Below are 7,337 nucleotides of genomic sequence, written 5' to 3' on the forward strand. Positions count from 1 at the left end.
TGTTCGGGTTATTTTACCTTTGTTTACCTTTGCTGTGGCACATTACAGCCGCCGTAGTTTCTAAACGTTGGACTAATTACCTCGTTCATTTGTGAGTATACGTCATTCACAACAAACATCAAATAGAACAAATATGTTTCATAACATTTTAACAAACAAATGGCTTCTACCGCTATAATTATGTGAAATTAAATTAATTATACTATAACAGACTGACACCTGCTGGCCTCAGGTTTGCAACCAGCTTGTGACTGAGAAACCAGTAACCTCCCCCAGTTGATGACATGAACTTGTTAATCCCTCTGTCCGTTGTAGTAGCTCACCGCCATGCACTCTTTAACATTAAATATTCTACCTTTTCAGCATACGGTTCTGACACTTGCTTAGTAGTTACTGTGCAAGTTTTGCTAAAACTTGTATAAATTAATATATATAGTGAATATATATAAATGAATACATATAAATAAACTAGAGTTTTATTACAGCTGATGCAACCAGGAAGACAGATGCCTCTCCCTTATGGCATCCCACAATCAACAAGGTGGTGAAAGAACTATGCTATCAACATTTCATAATATACTGGAGATTTCAGCAAATATTTGGTAGGTATTTTTGAGGACATCATAAACTCAGGTTTTAGGAGTCAAGATCAGGGGATTAAGCCACATGTAAGACGTGCACTTAAAGGAAGATGGTCCATTTATGACAAACATTAAATCATGAGAGTGATGCTAACTGGGGCTTTGTACATATTATTTTATTTGACAGCTAATGGGCTGCACAGTTGTCATGAAATTGCCTCAAACCACAACACAACAAAGGTAGCATATGTAACCCACTAAAGACTGATGATGCATTTTCAGCCTAAACCAAGAATGTTACTTGAAGCACTTTTCAGCTAATAGGTTAAGCTCAGATTTGCATAGTTTTGCAGATTTGCATATGTGTGTGTTAATTTTAAATTAAGAATCCTTTCTTAGTTTTCAATAGTGTCTTGTTAGTTGTTATGTAAGATTTTTCATGACTATTTAAAAAAAAAGCTTCGACAGGAAAAGAAACCTAAGGTGGTGACCACATTATGGTTGATAGATAATCTTAGTCCAGCCCGTTTTGCTGAGTCAAATCCATGACCCAACCCTGTTCTGCTAAATCAACCCCAGGGCCAGTTCATATTTCACCTAAGGATGTTAGTAAAGTAATTCAGATTGTATTGTTTTTAACCCAGGAGTTTTTAAAGTTTAAGGCATTAGATTTACTGCAATCAAAATAATTGATCAAAATATCTAACAGAATGAGTTTAAAGCAACTGAAGATAAAATTTAAAAAAAACACACAACCCACTAAAAATATAAATAGACAAATAACCATTATATCACATAAATATTTCCTTGGCGTCTTTTAAACCTTTTCGTTCATATCCACATAAACGCGTATCCATGAATAGTTAACAAAGATCTATTTAAACTGTATAATTACATGTGTTATTTCTAACTGACTGCACATGTAAAGCGAATACATAGTACAGTCTTATCATAATATGTTACTGCTGAGCAGATTTTGAGCTAAATGGCAAATCGGAACCTTTTTGGAGGTCTAAGTTTCCATAGAAACACACTAGACTTTAGGTTGATGTAGCGAGTTTATCAAAGGCTGAAAAAAAAATTCCATTTGGCAGCCAGTTATTGAGGACAGAAATAGCTATACTGACAGGCTTGTTGCTTCCCTTTGCACACCCATAATCCTTAATGCTTGCAGATATTTCCATAAACGTTCGAACATCCAAAACCATATCTTGCACGATTCATATCACACGTCACCTCTCATTCAGACTGCATTAAGTGTCAGGGCTTTGAACAGAGGCATGGCTCTTAATCTGCTTAAATTTGCTGCTTTTCTCTGCACTAACACCACTGACTTTTTTTTAAATTTTTTTTAAAGATACCTGCCCAGAGGCTAAGTTCTGGTAAGGAGAGGCGTCAGATTGGAGGCGCTCCATCGTCCTGGCAGCTGAACACAGTGGAAGTCTTGGATGTGTTCAGGGGATTGGGCCAGCTGAGCTCTGCCATGGAAGACAAGTAGCTGGCGCTGCTGAATGGGAGAAAGAGTGGTGGGATGGAGGGAGACAGTGGAGAGAAAGGGGGGCTGAGATGAAGAGGTAATCACATCAGGGGATTAGTGGCTGTTATTAATGGGGGGATTCGTCTCTCTGCTGTCACTCTCACACTAATGCACATAGAAACCTGCAAAATCTACTTTTATGATCTGTCTGTCTGTCTGTCTGTCTGTCTGTCTGTCTGTCTGTCTGTCTGTCTGTCTGTCTGTCTGTCTGTCTGTCTGTCTGTCTGTCTGTCTGTCTGTCTGTCTATCTATCTATCTATCTATCTATCTATCTATCTATCTATCTATCTATCTATCTGAAAGTAATTTGATTACTCTTCTTACTCGTCCAAACTCTGGCCGATGGCAATGCATTCTGATTTTGGTTTGTAATATTCTTGCTACCTACTTCATGAGGGAGAAAAATGAGCCGCTCCAGTGTGTCTGTGTGCGCTCGTGCTGGCATGCCACCCCCTTGAAAGATGGCCACTCAGTGGCGAACAAACAAGACATTTGTCTAAAGTCTTGCATCACCTCGGGGAAGAATCTGTGGAAATGTGCTGTGCCAGGTTATCGCTCGCTGTTATTTTCAGCCTCCCTGTGACGCACAGGAGACCAACTTTGCAGCGAAATTTGTGAAGAAGAAATGAACATAAAAATTGGCACATGTCGTTTGTGTTGCATGCCCTGAGACATAATCCAACGTGTGCCTGAGGAGTTTTCCTAACCTGAGCAACCATTCAACACGTTTGATTCCAACATTTCGCTGCAAGGACTGCGGTGTTGTTCTCTCTCGCTAAATGAGTTTATGCATGCAGATTTATTGGCAAATGCTCACCAGGAATATTTTTATAAAACCTATTTTGCTACAAATTTACCTACACCTCTGGTAAAGAAGTTTGGAATAAAAAAACTGGAAACAAATGAATAGCTTATTATTCTAAGGTCACGTTTCTCTGAATAAAATACCCAAAAATGTGATAAATTTGATTACATTTAATCAGTGGGACAAGAAATTATAATTTTTTATTAAAGTCCCCACATGCATAATTGTTGATCTGTTTTCTCTTAAAGTAATACTTTGTGCAACCTCGTTTTTCTGATATGGCAACACTTATTCTTCACATTTTATAATGTGGGAGCAAAGCAAAGGGGATCTTTTCACAGAATATCACAATGGAACAATCTCTGAATTGGTTTTTAAAAATATTTAGAATTGTTTAACAAAGATCACCAATTTTTTCTTATTTCAAAAATAAAAATTGTCCTACATTTCAACACATCACCAATGTTTTTATAAGAGAAGCAGGCCCACAGCATCACAAATCCACCGCTGCACTGAACACTGTGTATGAGGTGTTTCTGCACTCATTTATACCAGTAGAGTTAAGCTGAATAAATGTATGTTTGTGGCAGAAGAGTGGAAAGCGTTGTTTTTAGCATTCCTCCCAAACAGCTGGTATCCGCTAAGTGTCTGAGATCAAGATGACCATAGACCCTCTTCCAGGCTTGTAGGCCGTGACTGAAATAAACAGGTCTTTCTGTGACATCATACTTATAAGCAATGGAAACAAAAAGTTATGAATGAGTTTGTTCTTTAAAATTCAATACAACTTAAAGCAACAATGTATTTTTTTTTAAAATACTCAAATGATCTTTATTTTAAACAAAAGTGGTAGTACAAACAATTGTGTGACCATTGGTTTAAAAGAACAAAATTTTTTATTTCTTATGGGGTTTTGCTGCCCCTTAATAAATTCTTCAAATCAAAGGTATTTTTCTAAAAACTTCCGCGTGAGATTCTGCTACAGCCATTAAATTTTGTTCTTCTTTCATATTCTTTTACACATCTTCCCAGGGTAGTCAAGGAACACAGAAGGTGCTGGACAACAAATCAAACACTGGGGTTTAGAAAAAAGATAATATTTCCAAACTATGCCTTAAGAGTCAATGTGTAAGAATTTTTTTTTTCTTTCAGCAACATACAAATATAGTTTCTAAGTTGTCACAGTCCAGATTTTTATGTGTAGATCATAAGAGGCAAGGCTCATTTCTTTGAAAACTCAAAAGTAGACGCATGATGCAGCTAACAGAGGCTTTTCTGTGATAAGATGTAGGGGCCAGGGCTAAAGAGGCACATTTGCAGACTCTTTCATCAGGGAGATTTTGCCTCAGTCTCCAAGTGAGCTGCAAAGACACCAGTGTCCCACCGTGAGCCGCCGCACAGTTTCATCATCTGAATCGAGTTTCACAGCAGTAGCAAGAGAACTGAAGTCCCCAAGCTCCATCACATCACCCGAAGACCCAGGAGGGGCAGTAGCATGTCAGAAAAGCTCAGGGGTGAGACAAATAAGTAAACAGACTGAATCCACGTGCAGAGCGAGGAGAACTGGACGGATGGATGGGGAGAGGCAGTCAGCCGTTCCTCATGGCCAAGCAGTTCAAATATACTCTGTCCTTATTGTTTCTTCTTTGCTTCCTTTTTCACAGCCTGACTTTCAGTCAAGCAGTGCAGCTCAACTTGTATATGAACTTTGTTCACAGGTGTTGGACATACTTACCTACGTACAATGCATCAGTATTTCTCTAAATGCTTTCACGATGTAGTATCACAACCACAAGCACCGAGGTATTTCACTGGGAATTTATCTAGTGGAATCACACAGAGAAGCCCATAGCAACAAAACTTGTACAAACATAAAAAGGAAAACAATTGTGGTTTGGATTTGTATTCAGCAGCAATTTCAAATGATAGCTACAGGTATTTTAGTTTTTACTCATGAAGATAATGAATTTTCCCTCCATTCACCATTGCAAAATAGCTAAACTCTTTTAAGTTGAGCTAAACGCAATTAAGAAACTTTATGTTTCTTAATTGGACAGAGTGAACATCAACCTTCAGATCTTACCACAAATTCTCAATTGGCTTTTTTATCTGGACTTGACAAGGCAAAACTAATGCATGGAAATGTTTGATTGTTTTTATTGTACCTCTGGTTGTATTTTTAAACTGATTTTGCTTTCTGGAAGATGAAGCTCTGTCAAAGTCTTTAATCTTTGTCAGCGTCGTGCTGGTTCTACCAGGATTGTCCTGCGTGTCCTGCATTAGTATCATGTTAACTGATTCTTCCACCTGAGCTGTGGATATCTACAGCTCTTCCAGTGCTCTTGGACATTCGTTAGTCAATCAGTCTGTAATTGTGCCAGTTAGTTACACTGGATTTCATTTGGGCTGAATACAAATGCAAAAAAAACATCTTTTTTTTCATATTTCATGGCAAAAGTTAGAATCTGCTTCTGTTTTCCTTCCATTCCAATCTTTCCCTGTTTAATATTAGTTGTTGTAACATGGCGAAGTGTAAAAAAGCTCAGGATATTATACCTCTGCAAATTGGTACTTCATTGCGCTCATCACCAAAAGTGTGAACAATGTAAATAAAAGTGTAGCAGGCTGCTTGTTTTAACACAATTGTGGCTTTTTAGGTTGGTCTCTGTGAACAGAAAGAGTTGAGGGCCCCGTGGGGATAGATCCACACACACCCTCATATGTCAATCTGTCTGTCAGCTTTGTGCTCATAATCACATCCCAACCCCTCCTGTTCCCAGGCACACAGCACCCCTACTTTGCTTCACTGTAAGGGGAAAAATGAGAGATCCCCCTCCCAAACGCTCTCTAAGATTAAGGATTTGTGTTTTACATGTGTTATCGTTGCTTCCCTTCATTATCCCCCTGCTTTTGTCTAAGGTTCCTCGTCTAATTAGAATCTTGTCCCTTTCATTCTCCCATTTGCCTTTCTTCCACCTGTGAGAGCAAGAAGTAGAGGAGGAGAAGGAAGAAAAGAAGGAGGAAAACGAAGGAAGGAACGGGTGGAGGAAAGATGAAAAGCGCGCAACACAGAGCGAGTGGCGGAGCGTTGTGGAAAGCTGCGTCTGAGGAGAAGATGAAGGCGATTGTCACGTCTCATCACACGAAGCTGCACACACATACACAACCTGGCTGTGCCGCAGCAGAGACACACGGTCCCGCTGAGCCGAGCTTTGAAAAGAAGAAAGCGCAAAGAGAATGAAAAAGAAGAACAAGCGAGAAGAAGCCACCGTGTTGGATGTTTCATTTTGACCCATATTTGTCCTGACACATAAATCAAACAGGCGCTGAGGAGCCCAGTGCTGCTGTCACAACGGGGTGTTGGAAAACATATCTGAGCATATCCACACGAATGCACACACTCCTGGTGGCATGAACAGCAATTAGGAAGAGCAAATAATAAGAACAATAGAAAATATACATGTTAAAACAAGTTAACGTAGAAATGTTGGCTTCTCTAACAAGCATGAAATCCTTCCCTTTCCTCTTCCCTGCTCCACCCCTGCCCTTCCTTTCCATTCTCTTCTGCCTCCAGAAAAGTTCAGCGCTCTCTGTGCCTCCTCTGGCCCACAGCGTGGCCTCCTCGGCTGTTTATGAGCAAGGTGAGGACAGGCTGGCTCTTCGCCTCAGAGTGTGGTCAGGCTGTGTTTACGTCTGTCTGGCCCTGGAGCCTGGGACCCGCAGTCGTGCACTGGCACATCCTGGACATCACACAAAGCTCTGCTGATGTAGCATGATGAGGAACCCTCTCAAACGCTGCAGGACGTACTAATAAACAACCCAGAGCTATACTTTTCAGATTTTATAGCACACCGTCTTCAAGGGGTGATCTGAAGACGGTGAAGGTTCAAGGGGTTCGAACCCCTTGAAATTTCTCAAATTTGATCAGAAACACAAACTTCAATGTGCTTCAGATGAACATAAAGCAGTGCATAAACGTGATGTTAAGGAAAAATAATACGTGCTTTTAAAAGTGTTGAGTGCATTTAAATTCATTCCCCTTGAGCCCATACTTAGTTGAGTGACTTTTCGCTGCAATTAGATCTGCAGGTTCTTTGAGGGTGTGTCACCATCAGCACATCTGGAGAATAAAATGCTTTTCCCTATTCTTCTTTCCAAAAATAATTCAAATTCAGTCATTCTGGATAGAGAAAGCTTCAAATTCTCAATTGGATGCCAGTTGGAAATTTGACTGGAATTAAACATTTGGATGGATTTATTCCCTTTAATTGTAGCTCTGGTTGTTTATCTGCAGTTGTCGTTCTGGTAGTTCTACTTTTGCAGTTTCTACCAGCTGTAATTCAACAATGTGTCAACGGATTCCACAGATTTATTCATCTGAGGTTTAGATTTCTGTATCTTCTCTAGAGTTACA

The 7,337-nt window shown here is 39.6% G+C and overlaps 1 long non-coding RNA gene across 1 annotated transcript; it reads left to right on the plus strand.

Moving 5' to 3' along the window:
* The first annotated feature begins 489 nt into the window (after positions 1-489).
* On the plus strand, positions 490-6,797 carry LOC122837399. Its single transcript, XR_006371771.1, has 3 exons — positions 490-602; positions 1,939-2,155; positions 6,498-6,797. It is a non-coding gene; the product is annotated as an uncharacterized LOC122837399 (long non-coding RNA).
* The last annotated feature ends 540 nt before the right edge of the window (positions 6,798-7,337 follow it).

The sequence above is a fragment of the Gambusia affinis genome, linkage group LG09, assembly GCF_019740435.1.
Source record: "Gambusia affinis linkage group LG09, SWU_Gaff_1.0, whole genome shotgun sequence".
Taxonomy (NCBI): domain Eukaryota; kingdom Metazoa; phylum Chordata; class Actinopteri; order Cyprinodontiformes; family Poeciliidae; genus Gambusia; species Gambusia affinis.